The sequence below is a fragment of the Canis lupus genome, chromosome 18, assembly GCF_011100685.1.
Source record: "Canis lupus familiaris isolate Mischka breed German Shepherd chromosome 18, alternate assembly UU_Cfam_GSD_1.0, whole genome shotgun sequence".
NCBI lineage: Eukaryota > Metazoa > Chordata > Mammalia > Carnivora > Canidae > Canis > Canis lupus.
The window spans coordinates 33,722,637-33,739,830 of NC_049239.1; positions in this window are offsets into that span (position 1 = coordinate 33,722,637).

Below are 17,194 nucleotides of genomic sequence, written 5' to 3' on the forward strand. Positions count from 1 at the left end.
TTCTTAGGAAGGTAAGGAAGACAGGCAGGTTAGGACTTGCACAACTTCTAGTTGGAGAAAAGACCCTATAAACCAGGGACCATCATTAATCTAAGAGAACAACAGCAGATAATCTCCCCCACTCCTGCGGCAGACAGCCAGACTGAAAGGAAGAGTGTATAAGAAACTCTACCCTGAAGCTTGGTCTAAGCCATAAGCCATAGAAAAACCTCATGTGGGTCCTAAATCCCAGAAGAGCTGGGTTCAAATCCAGACTCTGCTACTTAGTCACCGCACAGACCAGCAACCCTCTTAACATCCAAGTCTTCCATTTCTTTGTCTATAAAATGAAACAAGAATAACAAATTGACCCAGTTATTATGTGAATTAAGTGAAACAAATATGCAGAGCATGTCTGCGGTAGTCAAGACTCCATAAATGTAGTAAGAGTGGGTTCTGGACATACCAGACAGGGGTTTAAATTCCAACTCTGTCCTAGAGTTCCCTTGGGAAGCTACTAGACCTCACTGGCCCACAGTTCCCACATCTGTGAAATAGAGAAAATCATCACCTACCTCCTAGACAATTCATGAGATGGGTATATAAAGCACTTCACATATCCCTGAGGTGTAAATTTGGGTAGTTGTGCTCTATTAGTCTAGTCTACAGGGCCCTTTGTCTCCCTATCACCTTCTGTTTTTTCTCTACTTTCCGGTCTAGGACTCCTACGAGAGCTCTTTTCTGGTAATATATCTAACAAAATTTCCCATTTTGACCATTTTTAGGTGTATAGTTCAGTGACATTAAACACGTTCCCAGGACCACCACCACCATCCATGTATAGACCTTATCTTCCCAAACTGAAATCCTCATTAATGGAGAACTTCTCCTTCCCTCCTCCCACCACCTCAAGCCACCACCATTCTTCTTTCTGTCTCTATGAATTTCACTACTCTAAGGCCCTCAGATAAATGGGATCATATAGTATATGTCGTTTTGTGACTGGCTTATTTCATTCAGCATAGTGTCCTCAGGGTTCGTCTTAGGTCTCACAGTGGTAGCATGGGCCAGAACTTCCCTCTCAGGCCACTTCCTTCTAAGCTTGTTTGTTGTTTCCACCACCAATTTAAGTCACTTACCTCCCAAATGGAAATATGGAGATATGATAATGCATGAGACAGTGACTACATACCAAAGACACACAAAATTTTATTTTTCCCCCAATTACAAATGTAATGCATATTCTTCCCAATAACATTTAGTGACAGCTCCAAATTCTTCTGAAGGCCACATGGTCACCTATTGCCCCTTCAAGGAGGGATGTGTTTCATGCAGGAAATGGCTTCGTGAAGCTTCGCATCCCATGGGGTGGGGCAGGGCTGAAGCAACAGGCAGCCTCTAGCCAACATTGATTCTAAGCTAGCCATAAATCTACATTTGCTCATAAATCTACAATCTACATTCGTTTCTCTGAACCCAAAGTTGAAAACACCCTGCTGCTCTTCTCACTTGGGTCGTAAATCTTTTCTTAATCCTACTCATTAAAAAAGAAAAAAAAGTGTTGTTGTGGGTTTGAAGCCACTCCCTCCTGCTAGTAATCTTGGCCCATCCTGTGCACCCTCCCCACCCCAACCCCACCCTGCCCAGGCTCCTTCCTCTTGTTTGTTTCTGGTTCAGCTTTGGGAAGCTCACAATACTCAAGGCAGTGGAGAGGTGCCTACCCTGCCCTGGCCCCAGTTGGTACCATCAAAAAGACTTGTAATGGTGTTGACAGTAGAAACAACCAAAACATCAAACAGGAGGATTATCAGTTAAATTATAGCATTTGCATAAGACTAATAGGATGGAAGTCATTAAAATCATGCTAATGAACAATAAGACATGGAAAGGTGTTTAAAATAATCCCATAGTGGTGTGTCCCTTAACCATAGAATTACTGTGCACTTCTTCTTTTTGGATTTGCCTGCATATTACATATTCCTTTGTATATTAGATTCCTAGGGCCACCTTAGGCATACAACAATAGAAATTTATTTTCTCACAGTTCTGGACGCTGGAAGTCTGAAATCAGGAGCCAGTGGGGCCATGATCCCTCCAAGGAGTCTGAGGGAGGTTCCATCCCAACCTTTTCCAGCTTCAAGTGGTTGCCAGCAATCTTGGACTTGAGTCCACATCACCCCAGTCTCTGCTCCCATCTTCACATCACCTCTCTCCTCTTCTATGCACCTGTCTCTAAATGGCCTCTGCCTTTCTCTTATAAGGACTCATGTCGGGCATCTGGGTGGCTCAGTTGGTTGAGTGTCGGGGTCTTGATTTCGGCTCAGTTCATGATCTTAGGGTTAGAAGATCTAAGCCCAGCATCATGCTCTATGCTTAGCACAGGGTCTGCTTGAGATTCTCTCTCTCCCTCTACCCCTCCTCCCGCTTGTGCTCACGCATGTGCACTCTCTCTCTTTCTCTCTCTCTCTCTCAAATAAATAAATAAATAAATTAATTAATTAATTAAAAAAAATCTCTTTTGAAAAAGCCATATAATAGTCACAGCTTCTGGGACCTGGAACATGGACATGGCTTTTCAGGTGCTACCTTTCTACCCATTACACTTCACAATCAACAAAAAGAAATCTAATGTTTTCCTTTTAGATACTCACTAGTTTGTGTATTATTTAGCCCAGTGCCGGATGCCTGGCTCATGATAGACACAAAGTAAATATTTGTTGAGGAGATGACTAAACTGCCCAGAGTGGTACTTTGTCCAGGATGAGAAATTACAGATGATTTCTTTCCTTTTTATTTTTTCTTCATTAATTTTTGTTACTACTGTTTTCAGATGCCACTAAAGCTATTCTCTTCTTTTTTGCCCTCACTCAAATAGTTGTCTGTCTAAAGCTAGGAAGTTAAAACCTTCTCATAAGCCCAATATTATAAAACAGGAAGGGGGGTCAAGTTTTCTTGGCTTGGGCTCCACCTAAGAGGCTGAATGAATGAAGAGTCCTCTCCCCACTCCGTCCCCTCCTGCAGCAGTTTCTTTTCTGTATTCACTCCAAGGCAGCATGAGGCGAGGCTGGCACTTTAAGAAAGGCTCTCTCCAGGGGCACCCAGGTGGCTCAGCCGGTTAAGCGTCCTACTCTTGATTTCAGCTCAAGTCATGATCTCAGGGTCATGAGATTGAGCCCTGTGTCAGACTCTGCTAGACGTGGAGCCTGCTTAAGATTCTCTCTCTCTCTTTCTCTCTCTCTCTGGCTCCCTCTCTAAAAAAAAAAAAATTAATAAATAAGATTCTCCTATCATTTTGCCCTTCTTTCTTCTGGCACAGAGAACATTGACAAGAACCACACACTCAGAGGCTGGGCTCCTGAGAGTGAGCTGTATTACCGAGTCTCCTACCTGAGAATTCCTTCAGTCCTATACTCACTGAATCCCATTTGAGCTGATAACATTGAACCTCTGCAAGGTCTAGTTCAGGAATAGCAAACAGGTGTGCCTAAGCTCTGCATGCCACACACACATGGAAAACACCACTAATAGATCCTGGTGCTCTTAACACACAGCATCAGGACCCTTCCCAACACATTTCCGTGGGCAGTCATAGACATCAGTCCCATTTGGCATGGGACATTAGAGTCACTTCCTGTTTCTCATCTAGCCTGTGTTGGAGAACATAGCTTCATCATCAACAAACATTTATTGATCTCCTAATGTATACAAGGGTTTACAGTCTAGGTTCAAGATCCAGGAAAGTACAAAAAAAGAGATACAAGGCCAACAACAGGTAGCCTGTGCTAAGGGCCAAACGTGTGAGGGGTCAATGTGTTGGAGGAGTTTAGATGTCTTCAAGAAGACTCCAGGAGGAAATTATACTATAGGGAACACTGAAGGAAAAATAAGATTTAGAAAACAGGAGGTTAATGGGGAGAAAATTCCAAATTTAAAGGAGAGTGTGATCCAACTCTCAGAGACACGCAGGATACATGGGATGTCTTCAGGGAACCGAGAGCAAACCAATTTAGCCAACACTCAAGTCGTTCAGGTGGCATTTGGCTCAACTGGCCCCTCCTCAGAAAAGACCTTCCCTGATCAGTCCATCTAATGCCGGGATTCGTTTTCCTTCAGTGTCACCTAGACTGTGAGCTCTAAGACAGGTGCCTTGTTTGCTTTGTTCACTTCTGTGTTTCCAGCAACTGGAACAGGGCCTGGCACATTGCAGGTATTCAGGAAACACCTACTGCACGAACGCAGGGACCAAGGTTTCCTGTAGGAGAACTTGCGGGAGCTCAGTGTGAAAAATGGATGGGTTCAGATGTGATTATCTTTGAATATCAAACAAAGGACTTTGGCCTATTGAAGAGTACTCCAAAGTTTCCCATCCAACTCCAATGGATGCAGTAGGTCAAAAACCGAAATTCCAGGTACAAATGCATTTCTGGTTCCCTGAGCAAAACAAAGTTCAGCGAGTTTCCTTTCTATAATTCTTGCTTTTGCCTCTACCGTGTCATGGTGGATATCCAAATATTCCCAAGTAGTAACTCACAGCATTCTTGTCTTTTGTTTCTTTTTTCTTAACGTGTCTCATTGGATTTAGCAGGTTGGTTTTTTGGTTTTTGTTTTTGTTTTGTTTGTTTTGTTTTTGTTGCTGTTGTTGTTGTTGTTGTTGTTGTTGAGTAGGCTCTATGCCCAACATAGGGCTTGAACTCATGACCCTGAGATCAAGTGGTGTATTGACTGGGGCAGCCAGGTGCCTAAACTTAGTGTTTCTTCAAAAACACTTTGGGAAATGGAGCTGCAGAAACTTTGAAAATGCTAGTGTGGGAGGCTTCTGCATGTGCAGTGGTATTTTAGGAGAATTAATCTGGTGGGATGGATTAGAAGAGGGGAGAGACTTGAAGCAGGGAGCCCAGTTTGGGGATTATAGCAGGAGTCATTCTCTCAATCATTATTCCATAAATATGCTGCGCTGGATATTGCTCTAGACAATGAGGATAAAGGAATACACAAAACCAGTCTGTTCCACATGAACACAGTGACCATGACATTCTAATTTGCCCAGGATAGCCCTGATTTTTATCTGTTGTCCCCACATATTTATTAAATGGTGCCATATTTATCCTCAAAATTGCCCTGGTTTGGATAATTAATAAAAAAGTAAATGGTCACCCAATGGTCATGGAGTTTAGACCATGGAATAGACCATGAGGCTGCCCTACATGGCACCTTTGTTTAAATTGGACGAAAGATCTCCAGCTGAATGGCCATAGCCCACAGGTACACAGCTGGACAAACAGATATCCCTCTTGAGGGAGTGAATAAAAGCATTTTTAGGGGAAGATGCAGCCCCTTCCAGGACGCTCAGCTCAGAAAGCAGAGCTCAGGCTGGATTTCTCCCTCTTCTCCGTTAGCATATGCAGGAGCTTGCTGTCTCATTGTGGACTCAGGAGTGATGCAAAGAGACACAAGACAAGGCCTGACCCAAGCCCCTCATGCAGTGAGCAACCTGCATAACAATTAGTTGATTTCCTGAGGATGCTCAACAAGTAAATCGATAGATAAGTAAATACATGTTGAATAGTATAAAGTACTAGGAAGAAAACTACCATGAATAAGGCAACTGAGGGGATCCCTGGGTGGCGCAGCGGTTTGGCGCCTGCCTTTGGCTCAGGGCGCGATCCTGGAGACCCGGGATCAAATCCCACGTCGGGCTCCCGGTGCATGGAGCCTGCTTCTCCCTCTGCCTGTGTCTCTGCCTCTCTCTCTCTGTGTGACTATCATAAATAAATAAAAATTAAAAAAAAAAGAATAAGGCAACTGAGAATAAGCGGGATGTCATATTGCACGATTCCAACAGGCACCATCGGTGTTGTGCTCTACTGGAAATGGCACCCCTTGGGGTTGAGCAACATGGCCACCGAGAGGAAATGGCATATCTTAGAAAGGGTGGTCAGGAAAGCCCTCTCTGCAGAGGTGGTAAATCATGGGATGCTGACTGTAAGAGGGATACATGGAAGAGAAATATCATGGCGGGGGCCAGGAGGGGTCAACATGACATGGTGACTGGCTTCATGCAAGGGCTCTGAGGAATGACGACTTCAGGTTTTTGCGTCTGACAAACTAGGGAAATGACAGTACCACTCAATTCTGCCCAATTTCCTGAGCCTGCCATGAGTGGGTGGTGCAGGGAACACCCCAGCAAAAGAGGCATAGTCCCTTCTCTTGGGGAGTTGACCACCTCCATTAGGATTTCCCAACGAGCTCCTGGGAACACTAGGTGGGTGGTATGTTAATGGATGTTACTAGAAAAAGTTGCTCAGATATGTTTGGGAAATGCTGGGTTAAGAAAAATTAAACAGGTTTTTTTTTCTGGAAGATTTCTCAGAGCTTTTTTTTTTTTTTTTTTTTTAAGATTTTATTTATTTATTCACGAGAGACACAGAGAGAGAGAGGCAGAGACCCAGGCAGAGGGAGAAGCAGGCTCCATGCAGGGAGCCCAACGCAGGACTCGATCCCAGGACCCCGGGGTCACTCCCTGAGCTGAAGGCAGATGCTCAACCTCCGAGCCACCCAGGCGGCCCCCTCTCAGAGCTTTAGTAGGCTAGCATGCCCGTCCCAACTTAGCTGACTGGGACATTTTACCTCACACAGTGTTTTGGGAGACTAGCATTTCTCTGGGGGAGAACTGGGTTCTAGACAAATGCCAAATGGGCCAGTGTGTAAAGCAGGGTCAGAGAGGAGCTATAGAGGACGCAGAGCTGGCAGGGGTAAGAGGCCCCTAGGAGGAGAGAGGACTAAAAAGCTGTTGGGGCCCATAGGTGCCAGGAGGCGAACCCGCCTGTGACTGTTCCCCCGGGCCTGGCTTCACCCAAGCTCCCCTGGTAACCTCTGAGTCAGCCCCCTTCGGGGCCACGTTTAGCCTCTGACTGACTGGCTCAAGTGGTTGCCTGACCTCCCTGGGCCTCCACTTACCCTTCCATAAAATGGGGATAAAATATTGCCCTCCCTCTCCTGGGTGGCACGAGGCTCTGTAATTACTGTTTGGCAGGGTGCTGAGGTGCTGACAGTCCCCGTCTGACACATTTCTCCCCGGCTCCTCCAGTCACCACACGTCGCCTCCGCTGGGGCCAGGGCCGTGGGCAGCCCCCCGCAGCAGGTGCCCCCGCCCCGTGTGGAAGCGAGAGCCCGGCCTCCCCTCCTGCCAACCCCTGGGCCTTGCTAACCCAGGCGCCCTACCTGCCCGTCCGGGACCCTGCTGCACCCGGGACGCTGCGTGGGGCTGGGACACCCAGAGGAGGCGGCCCCGGCCCGGAGGGAGCCATGCGGTGTCCTCCTCGCTGAGGCCGGGCCCGCCCCCCCGGGGCCCGCTCTGGACGGGGCGATGACGACGTCGGAGGAGCCGAGCCCAGCCCAGCCTGGCGGGACGAGTGAGCTGAGGTGGGTGCTGTGTCCGCGCGTGCGGGAGAGGCCAGGGCCTGGTGGGAGAGGCCCAGTGGGCAGAGCTAGCCTCGCCCCCATCCTACCATCCTTCCACCAGGGAAGAAGCGGGGGCGCGGCTCCTTTTCCAGGGAGGAAGATTAGGTATCTTCTTTCAAGTGCCAAGGAAACTTTGAGGCTCCCCTCCATACATCCTACCCGACGAGCCAGCCCCCATCCCTGCTCCTAGGGGTAGGACAGGTCTCCTCACCAAGCGCGTGGTCTTTTATAGCTATGTGTCCCCCCCTTTGGTCCACCGAGAGGGCCCATTTTAGCCAATGTCACCCAGACGGGGTGCTGGGGAGTGGGCAGCACAGGATGTGGCACCCTCAAGTCCAGGCCGGAGTCCTTTGGGACAGTCCTGCTTGCAGGTGACTAAGGTAATGGCGGGCCCCAAGGAGAAGGATGGGAAAGGAGCAGTTGTCAGGTGGTCCCTGCAAGACTTTGAGGTGCCCGTGTGCTCCCCCGAGGAATGGGATCCCGACCCTGGTAAGCTCTTGCAGTTGGCTGGTACCAGAACTCGTTCCTGTGTATCGGGCATTTTTCTGGGACCCAGCTGTTCCTTTTGATGTACACCTTGCTTATTTGTGTTGACATGTTGACATGCCTCCTACCCAGCTCCAAAGCGTCCCATTAGGTGGTGGGCTTTGGCTTTCATCCCTGGCTAAATTCGGAGGCCGGGAAATGCATAGGAGAGAGCTGAGACCCTTGCAGGGGGGCACCGCACATCTCCAGGCCCAGAGCATTGAATGCCAGTTTAAAATCTAGATCTCTCAACCCCTGGAAATTAGGGGTGGGGGAGGTGTTGGTGCTTGTCGCAGGGTCAAAACTATATTGGGGAATGACATCAGCAGCCTGTCTAAGCTCAATTTCCAGCCCCCGCCCTCTTTAAAAGTCATCGCTGTCTTCAGCCCTAGCGTGTTACCAAGTGACTTGTCAATGCCAGGAGAGCCGTGCAAAGAATCTTTGGCATGTCGTTAACCTCATTCCAACATGTAATTAGCCTAAAAGGCCTCCTCGCTGCTTCCATTCAGCGTTACATCATAAAGAATCAGATACTTTACTATTTGCAGGGCACAGTGAAGACTTTAAAGAGTTAATTATGGCTCACTAGAGCCTGTCCCCAAGAGCCCACGATCCAGGAATTAAAGTGTTGGCTTTCAAGTGTCAGTCTTCAAGACAGCCTTCGTGGTAACTCCCTTCACGGGGTCTGAGGTTGACACTGGTTTGAAAGTAGACCCACCAGGGTACACAGGGGCGAACTGGAGGAGGTCATTTGATCTGGGCCTTCCTCCTAGGCTTGGCCATGTGTTTTTTTTAGAGATATCATCTGTCCAGTGTCGGAAAGGAAAGAGAACCAAGGAGAGCTGGAATTCTACTTACACTCCCAGGTCCATGGGGCGAATCCAGCTGAAGCCATTTGTAATCTCTGAGCTGGAGAGACCAGCAGTGTGGCCGGAGTTCAAAGGGAGTTCAGCTCTAATCTGGATGTTACAATCTGAGCCAATCTAACCGTGCAGGCTCTGAGGACATTATTATCAGTCAAGTGTAATTAAAGATAACATAGTTTTATTAATCAGCTTCCTAAGGAGACTGTGTTTATCTGATGGCTGTGTGTATAATGTGTGCACGGCGTGGCAGGGGGTGGGCGGGATCCATGCTGTGTGTGGTTGGTCTATAGGGAGGACAGGATGTCTGGGGGGAGGACGGCTAGGAGTGTGGGGGAGTGTGGCTAGGATGGTACCTAGGTGTTATGTGGGTTCTGTACACGAGGAATGGGAGTATGTGTGGTAGCACTGATGGGCTAGTGTGTGTTTGCTCAGGTTTACACAACTGGACTTGAAGTTATGCCTGTTTCTCTACTATGCCTTGCGTTTGTCAGAACTCTGTTCCCAAAAAAAATACTTTTCCCTACTTGCACTTGGCTGGAGTCTATAGAGTTCCCAAATGCACATTCCACCTGAGGGGGACCTCTTTAGCTAATTGTCAGTAATTTTCCAATCTTATCTCCAGACCTATCCTGGCTTGGCTCTAATGTCCATCACCCTAAACCACTTTGTCATTGCAAGAGAGCCCGAAAGAGTAGGATTCCTCCTGAATATTGTTTGGCCTGACCTGAAGTCAACTGCCCCAACCTCGGGGCGGGGGAAATGACCTCCTTGGGCCCGGACACCAGAGCTGTGCTGCATAAATCTCCGTTCTGGTTTAAACTCGGTTAAGCAGTCAGTAGTCAGATGGGTGTCAGGTAACACTCCCAGGCCAGGTTCCCCCTCTGTGAGGGTGAGCGACTGCCCGGAGGCTGGGGAACAGGCACAGAGCCAGCCTGGCCATCTGCGCCCTCCGGTCTGCAGCATCCGGGACCCAGATTGGCCCACTCTCTCTGCGCGGCCGTGTCTGCTGGCCAGTTGTGCAGCTCACCGCTTGCTGTGGCTGGAAAGCTTGCCCCAGATTGGAATTTCCTCCCTCAGAAGGTCTTGTGCAAAATCTGCCCTCTGTCTCAGTGCAGAGCTGCCACCTGAACTTTGCTTCAGCCTGCAGCTACAACCAGAAAGCTAAGAAGCCCAAGTGGCTGTTTCAGTCCCAAAGGAACAGGTGACAACCATTCTCCCTTGGGTGCTATGGGAAGGTGAGCCTGCCAAAGCCCCACTCACAGGGCTTGTGTAGCAAGATGCATTCAAGATAATTAGGAACTATTGCCAAATATAGTGGCCTTTTCCTAACTCCCAAGGTGGATAAACTTCTGATGGATACCAGATAAAAGACTGGAAATGAATGGATGGATGGATGAATATCTATGTGCCAGATGCATTCACTTGCATTATTTCAATTAATGACAATAACTACTAGTAAGTAGTTAATATTATTCTCATCTTGCTGATTAGGAAACTAAGGCTTGGGTAAGTTTAATAGTAATAGTAATGATACTTTGCAGTAGTCGTACAGCCATAATTTATTAAGTATTTAATATACGCCAGGCCTTACATTTTTTACATTACATTATCTCATTTATTCCTCAGCAGAACCCTAGGAAGTAATAATTTATTTACCCAGGCTTTTAGACGAGGAAATTGTGGCTCAGCGAGATAGATAACTGGCTACCAAGTGACAGCACTGAGATCTGAACCCACATCTACCCACTTTTTCTAGTACTAGCTTCTCTTTTGCTACTTTCTCATTTGGCTTTTGCTCCTGGCAGCACCATGTTTGGTTGTTGAATCACTGAAAATGTTTAGCCACATCCCATATCTCACTGGTTCTTTGGAACCAAGGGGACAGCTGTTGACTCAAAATGAAACTGACTCCTGCCCACCAGCCTTAGCACACAGGGAGAAGAAATTGAAACATGATTTCATGAAAAGAGATGTGAGCAACAATCAAAGGAGACACCCGTCTTCATTTCCACTCCAGTACTTAGAGACCTTGGATATGCACCCTGGGGAGTGGCAAGTTTCCAACAGGAACCTCCCCAGTTTTGCCAGTTCAAGGCATGGGGGAGTCAGTGTTGATGTGAGCCTCTTGGTGAGGCTGGGCAGCTTCCCAAATTTGAGGGCTCTCCCCTCAGATTTATAAGTACCGGGAACCACTGGGTTTCAGTTACGATATGATGACAAACTCTGATAAAGGGATAAATCAGGAAAATTCATAATAGCAATAGACTGAAATTTTGTAAAAAGCATAATGCCTGAATTCTTATATATTCTGTGTTTACAACCAAGACTATTTCTCTAAATGAATTCCTGAACAAAACCAAACTCGAAATTTCAGCATGATTCGGACCTTTGTACTTCTTAATGGCAAGTTAAACTGCAGAAAGCAGTAAAGGATTGCAAGGCTACAGCTACTTGGAAACAATATTAGTTCACTTTTGGTGGAAAAAGAAAATCCAGGAATAAGCTCCCTAAGAAATAACAGCATGATGCTAGAAATAACAGCATGATGCTCGTGGACAATGAGTAAGAGAAAAATCAAGAGTTTTTGACGAGATCTCACTGGTGACCTGCACAAATTTGCCCCTGAAGAGCAGACAAGATCTGGGGCCTCCTCAAACTCAAAGTCCCCATCAAATGGCCAGAGACTCCCCTCATTGATAACCAGGATTCAAAACTCCAAGGCCAACCTTCCTGGAGCAGTCTTGGGGGGATCCCCAACTCATTCTCTCCTCTTACACACCTGTGGGTTTCCTCTTGTTGGAAAGAGCCTCTCTCTCCTCCTGGTCACCCCAGACATCACAGAGTGTAGTGGCCAGGCAATCCAAGGATTGAATTCTGGCTCTGCTACTTGTGAGCTATGTGACCTTGGGCAAATTACTGAAGCTCTTTGAGCCTCAGTTTCCCCTTCTGTAAAATGAGGATAATAACAGCCCCTACTCCTACAGTTGTTGTGCTTGGCACATAATAAGCAACCATTTTTAGCTAGTCATTCCAATTTTCATGGCCCAGCTCAAATGCCACAACCCACAGGAAGCTTTTTCTGGTGGTTGCGGCCCTTACTGACCACCACCTCTCTGAGGTCCCACAGCCCCTAATTCAAAGTTTGACTTGAAATTATACACTATCTCTAAGTGTTTCCTCATGAATTCTCTGCTAGAGACACAGCTAGGTCTTACTTTTTAAAAGCCCATTAAAAAATATATATTAAATATAGTAATTAAATATACACTTATTAAATAAAATATATCTATCAGATATGTAAATATATAGATCATAAATATATATAATTAATAACTATATTTACCATTTTCACATTTTAACATTTCTAAGATCAAGATAAGCTTTATAATCTACCTACACATTTAACATAATGCTTTCTTTCTAAGATGATTACCTAAATCAATGACATATACTATAATCAACAGTATCTTAGAAATAAGATTTGGCTGATTGATGAGGACAGAGCTGCATGGGTCTGACCACAAATTTCCCCTAGCAGCCCTCCTCACCCTCCATTCTCAGTCCTCATGCCCTTTCCAGACCCCCATCCCTTGACCAAGGACATGCCTTTGGATGACAACTGGCATAAAGGAGTCCAATCTGGAGATGTGGAAGTCAGTGTGGTCACACACATTATCAAACTACAAATGTGATCGTTCTCACTGACAGGCAAGGAAACTGTGGTTCAAATACCTAAGTTTACCTAGAAAATCTGGTGTCAGCTGTAGGAAGTTTAGTCTTTAATGATGGAATGATCTGATTTTCTGCTGGAAATCTAATCATTAGTGGGGCTCCTGGATTAACCAAGCTAAGTAGCCATTGAGGGAGGGATTGGTCCATTCAACACCCAAGACTTCAAATGGCAGCATTGTTAGTACCATGCAGTCCTCCAGCCAACAGCAAAAACAGGCCATAGCAGTCAATGTCACCCATTCCTCAAGTTGTCACCCCCAACAACTCTTTCAGAAATCAAGCCCTCATGCCTATCAGGGGACTGATGTTTGGTAGGAAGACAACAGAAGAAAGTTCTGTCTTCATGAACCCTCCTTTGAGAGGGCTTCCCTCTCCGGGCCTCTCAGATCCGTGTCTTAAAAAGCCATTATTGCTTCAGATTCATTCAGGCTGACCCAGAACATGGCGACTTTGATTACTTTGAGCCTAAAGCCTCTGCCTGAGGCTCAAATCCTGCTTTTCCTTAAAGGAAAAAAGGGAGACTAGAAATACAGTCATGCAGTGGTGGCAGCTGTTTCATAAGAATTATCATAATTCAACCTTATAACAACAAAATCCATATTTTTATCATAATTGTCATTATGCATCTGCCAACCATTGACTTTGTCACCGTTTAAGCTTCCATAATGCCTTTGGTGCTGGAAATCACACAAAGATCCACTGCCTTCATGAGGTTCATGGCCAAGGAGGGATTATCAGGGGAGCTACCTCCGTGTTGCCATCTACTGAATTGGGGCTCCTGGTCAGGACAGCATGAAGAGCAGAAGGAAGAGCTGGATATAGGGGACTGGACTGGGGAAGGATACCTCAAGAGGAAGTAAAGCAAATACACAATCAACCAACAAGAACTCCTTGAGCACCGCTTGTGCTTAAGTCCACGCTGGGTGTTTTAGGAGACGATAGGTTTGCACCTCTTGTCCTTACTTTCAAGGATCCTACCAGCAGCATGGGATGCCTAAGAGAACTGGTGTCTCTTCCACTTAGACTCTGTCTCTTCCAGAGGTACCAAATCCTAACACAATGGTGAAGCTTGTAGACTCTGGAGCATCTGTCTCAGGCTCAAATCCTGCTTAGTGCTCCACTGGCTGTGTGATATTGGGCAAGTTACTTGAACTCTCTATGCCTGTCTCCTCATTAGAAAACTTTGGAAAGCAATAATGGTGTCTGTGTTGGAGGAATGATATAAGGATTCAGTGATTTAATCCATGTAGTATTCCTAGACAGTTCCTGGCACCTGCTAAAGGCCTGATAAATGGTAGTGATTACCATTATTCCTTGCAGAAGGACAACAGTATCCTATTCGATATAGTAATGCTCTCAAAGTCAGCAATCTCAACCAACATCCCCCTTTCTCTCTAGAGACCGCAATAGCCAGCCATGTGGCAAGAACTTACCTTGCGCCAAAAATCACAGTAAGGACTTCCAGATGAGGAACCTGAGGCTGTGAAAAGTTCATGCCTCACCTCGTGTTCTCCAGGTGGCAGGTTCCAAGAGTTTGTTGTCATACACGCTCACTGACCTTTTTCATTCTTCAATGTTTGAGCCAACAGAGCATTAAAAAGTAGAATTTCTCCAAGAGACTCTTCCCCAAAAATAATATCAGGATAATGGAGACAGGGATCCTGATCCCAAACTCATGCATTCCACCATTACCCTGTACATCTCTCTTGCTAACGGCATCATCTCCGAATTTACCTAAATGCAGTTTCTCTCCTCCTTTGTGTTTTCAGCCTATGCTGCCTTCCGGGGTAGTGGTGAGGGTGGCACATAGAAGGAGAGAAGATATGACTAGAGAAATGTTGGCCCAGGTGAAAGAGGCCAGCTTCTAGGAAAAGCGTGGAACCTATTTTACCTAGCAAAAAGAATTGGGTAGGAGCCTCTGGTCTTATGTCAAGTGACATGTCTTTGAATTCACTTCCATGGTACGTACACACATGTGTCAAGCGTTTTCTTTGCCCCAAGAACCAACCTCGGTACCAGGGAGTCCGTGAGGTACCAGGATTTCCCCTCTACAGTGAGAGACAGATTATGCCTTCGATGACGTTAAAGACCCAGGGACCTTGAACCAACAGAGAGGGAAGGATGCCCTCAGAAGGCAATGCTGAGGCCAGAGCAAAAGGAGAGACACTCAGGAGGAGCTGAGCTCCTGTGTCTACAGTGTGGTTTTGACACTAGGCGGGCCTGAATTCAACCCAAGCTTGGCCACCACTCAGCTGGGTGACACCAGCAAGAGGGTCGTGATAGCAGATTCCCAGGGTTATTGGGAAGAATAATCAAGGTAAGGCAGGTGAGCATTCTAGAGAAATGCTTGGCACCTGGCAGATGCCCCATGTGTCTATAATTCTTTCTTCTCTGGCCCCACATGACCACCCCAGGAGCACCCAGAAACTGGTTATGGCGGTAGTTAAGAGGACGGTAGTTAAGAGTCTGGAGGCCAGCAGCCTGGATTAAAATACATGCTCTCCCACTTACTAGCTGTGTGACAGTGGGCAAGTTACTTAACCTCTTTGTGCCTCAGTTCCCTCACCTGTAAAGTGGAGATAACTAGTACCTCCCTCAACCAAAGGGCTGGGAGGATTTAATGGCACGAATGCATGAGAAGATAAGCTGAGGGCATATGCAAAATTTTCAAGTGTTTGAGCAAACGACTCCAGTTGGGCATCACCAAATGGAAAGGGGTGAGGGGCACTCCACGGACAGGAGCTGGGGGGAGGTCCTTCCTGGAGCATGCACAGAAGCAAAGTAAGGAAGTGATCTGATAGGCCCCAGCTTTAGCCCGATTTGGGAAAGGGCTACTTGGCTGTTTGTGATTGGTGGTGGCTCCCACATTCCGTTTTTTTCGGATCCCCGTGCATTCACAGTCCACTCTGGCTGAGGTTCCGGTTTGCTAGAGCGACCAGAGTCTAACAGCCTCCCCGTTGAGCTACTTTGACAAATCTAACAGCACCTAGATGACAGAGTGCACACCTGCCCCAGGTTATAGTCCATTTAATCCACCCAACGACCCTGTAAGAGAGGTACTCGCTCTCCTTCCCCAGTTTACAGATGAGGGAGCTTGGAGGTAAGGAGGTCAGATAAGCTTCCCAGGCTCGCCCAGCCGGCAGGTGGCAAAGCAGGGAGTCAACAGATGAAGTCTCCTTCCAGAATCTGCTCTTTGTCACTGTGTTGCTCTGAGGAGCCTACTTAAATGTCATGTGTTATTACTGCGCAGCTGAGACACCAGGAGGACCGGCCGAGCCTTCTAAAATGCTCCAGACCTTCTTCTGCCCTCCTCCTCCACACCCCGCACCCCCATCTCTTGCCTGTGCTCGACATTCGTAGTATAGTTTTTAATACATTTAGGGTCTGAGGTTGTCGAAGATCTTCACTCCAATCCAATTTAGGTTCCATGTGATAGTTAGACTTCATTAGAGTCAAATTCCTCTTTTATTTTGGTTTTATCTTAATCGCCCCTTTCATCCACTGGTCCAGAAGCCTGTAATTTCCCACGTGGGCCCTCGGAGATGCTATATTATACCTTCAGGACCACGAGACAAACAGTTTGTTGTCACAGGCATCGACTGCCAGAAAAGTTTTCACCCTGAAGTAGCAGAGCCGAGACAGCATGGGGCGGGGGGGGGTTGTTACTTCTCCAGAAGACTGTTTTTCAGAAACAACAGCAGAATTCTAAGCGTTTCTTGCACCCCTCTCTACTGAAAAGAGTGTGAATGTGCAGATCCAAACGTGAGAAGTATTTTCAAAACCAGTGACAAGGTGAGAAGTGTCCCAGGGCCGGGGATGTGGTGCGTAGGACCCTCGTGGTTCCCTAGACACCAAGGAACACAAGAGGCAAACCGCAGAATTTTAGAGCTTAAGGGAATCGCAAAGACCATCTAATCCAGTTCTTTGCGAGCCCTTTTTAAGTCAGATTCTTTTGTTCAAATGAAATCCTACCCTGGAGATTTATATAAAAGCTGAGGTGTTCTTAGTGAATCAGGGAGGAGAGGTCTAGAGCCTGAGCCCCTGGGCTCCAGCCTCCCGTCCCCGGCAGCCCCCCAAGGCCTGCCGGGAACCCCTGGAGTTTCCCCAGAATTGTCCCAGTGAATTTGAAGATAGGGGTTCTAACCCAAGCTCCTCCTTGCACCACGGGAGGAAAGGAAGCCCAGAGAAGCTACTAGACTTGCCTGAGGTTACACAGCAGGTCAGCGTGGCCTTATCTTCCTTCAGCAATTTTTTCCAGGACACCCTGAGTCCTCCAATGAACTGCCTTTTGTTTCTCCAGACTACGTGTGTTTGTATTTGTGTGTTTGTCCCCGTGCCCAGGGTTCCCAAGAAAACCTAACAAACAAGTCCCGGCTCCCACTTTAAAGCTTGGAGGCTGCCGTTTGGACACAGGTCTCGGCTGCCCGGGACAGCTGGAAGCACTGTGCGAAAAGGCACAGCCTCATAAACACTGTCCCGTGGACAACCGGGGACTCTGCATTTTACAGCCTAAGCTAGGCCGAGTGTCCTCTGGGGTGGACAGGGAGGTCCTCCAAAGCCAGGAGGTCATCAGCGAGACACCGGAGAGCCGGCCCCGGGCCTTGTAGCTGGGGACACCCGAACGGGCCCCT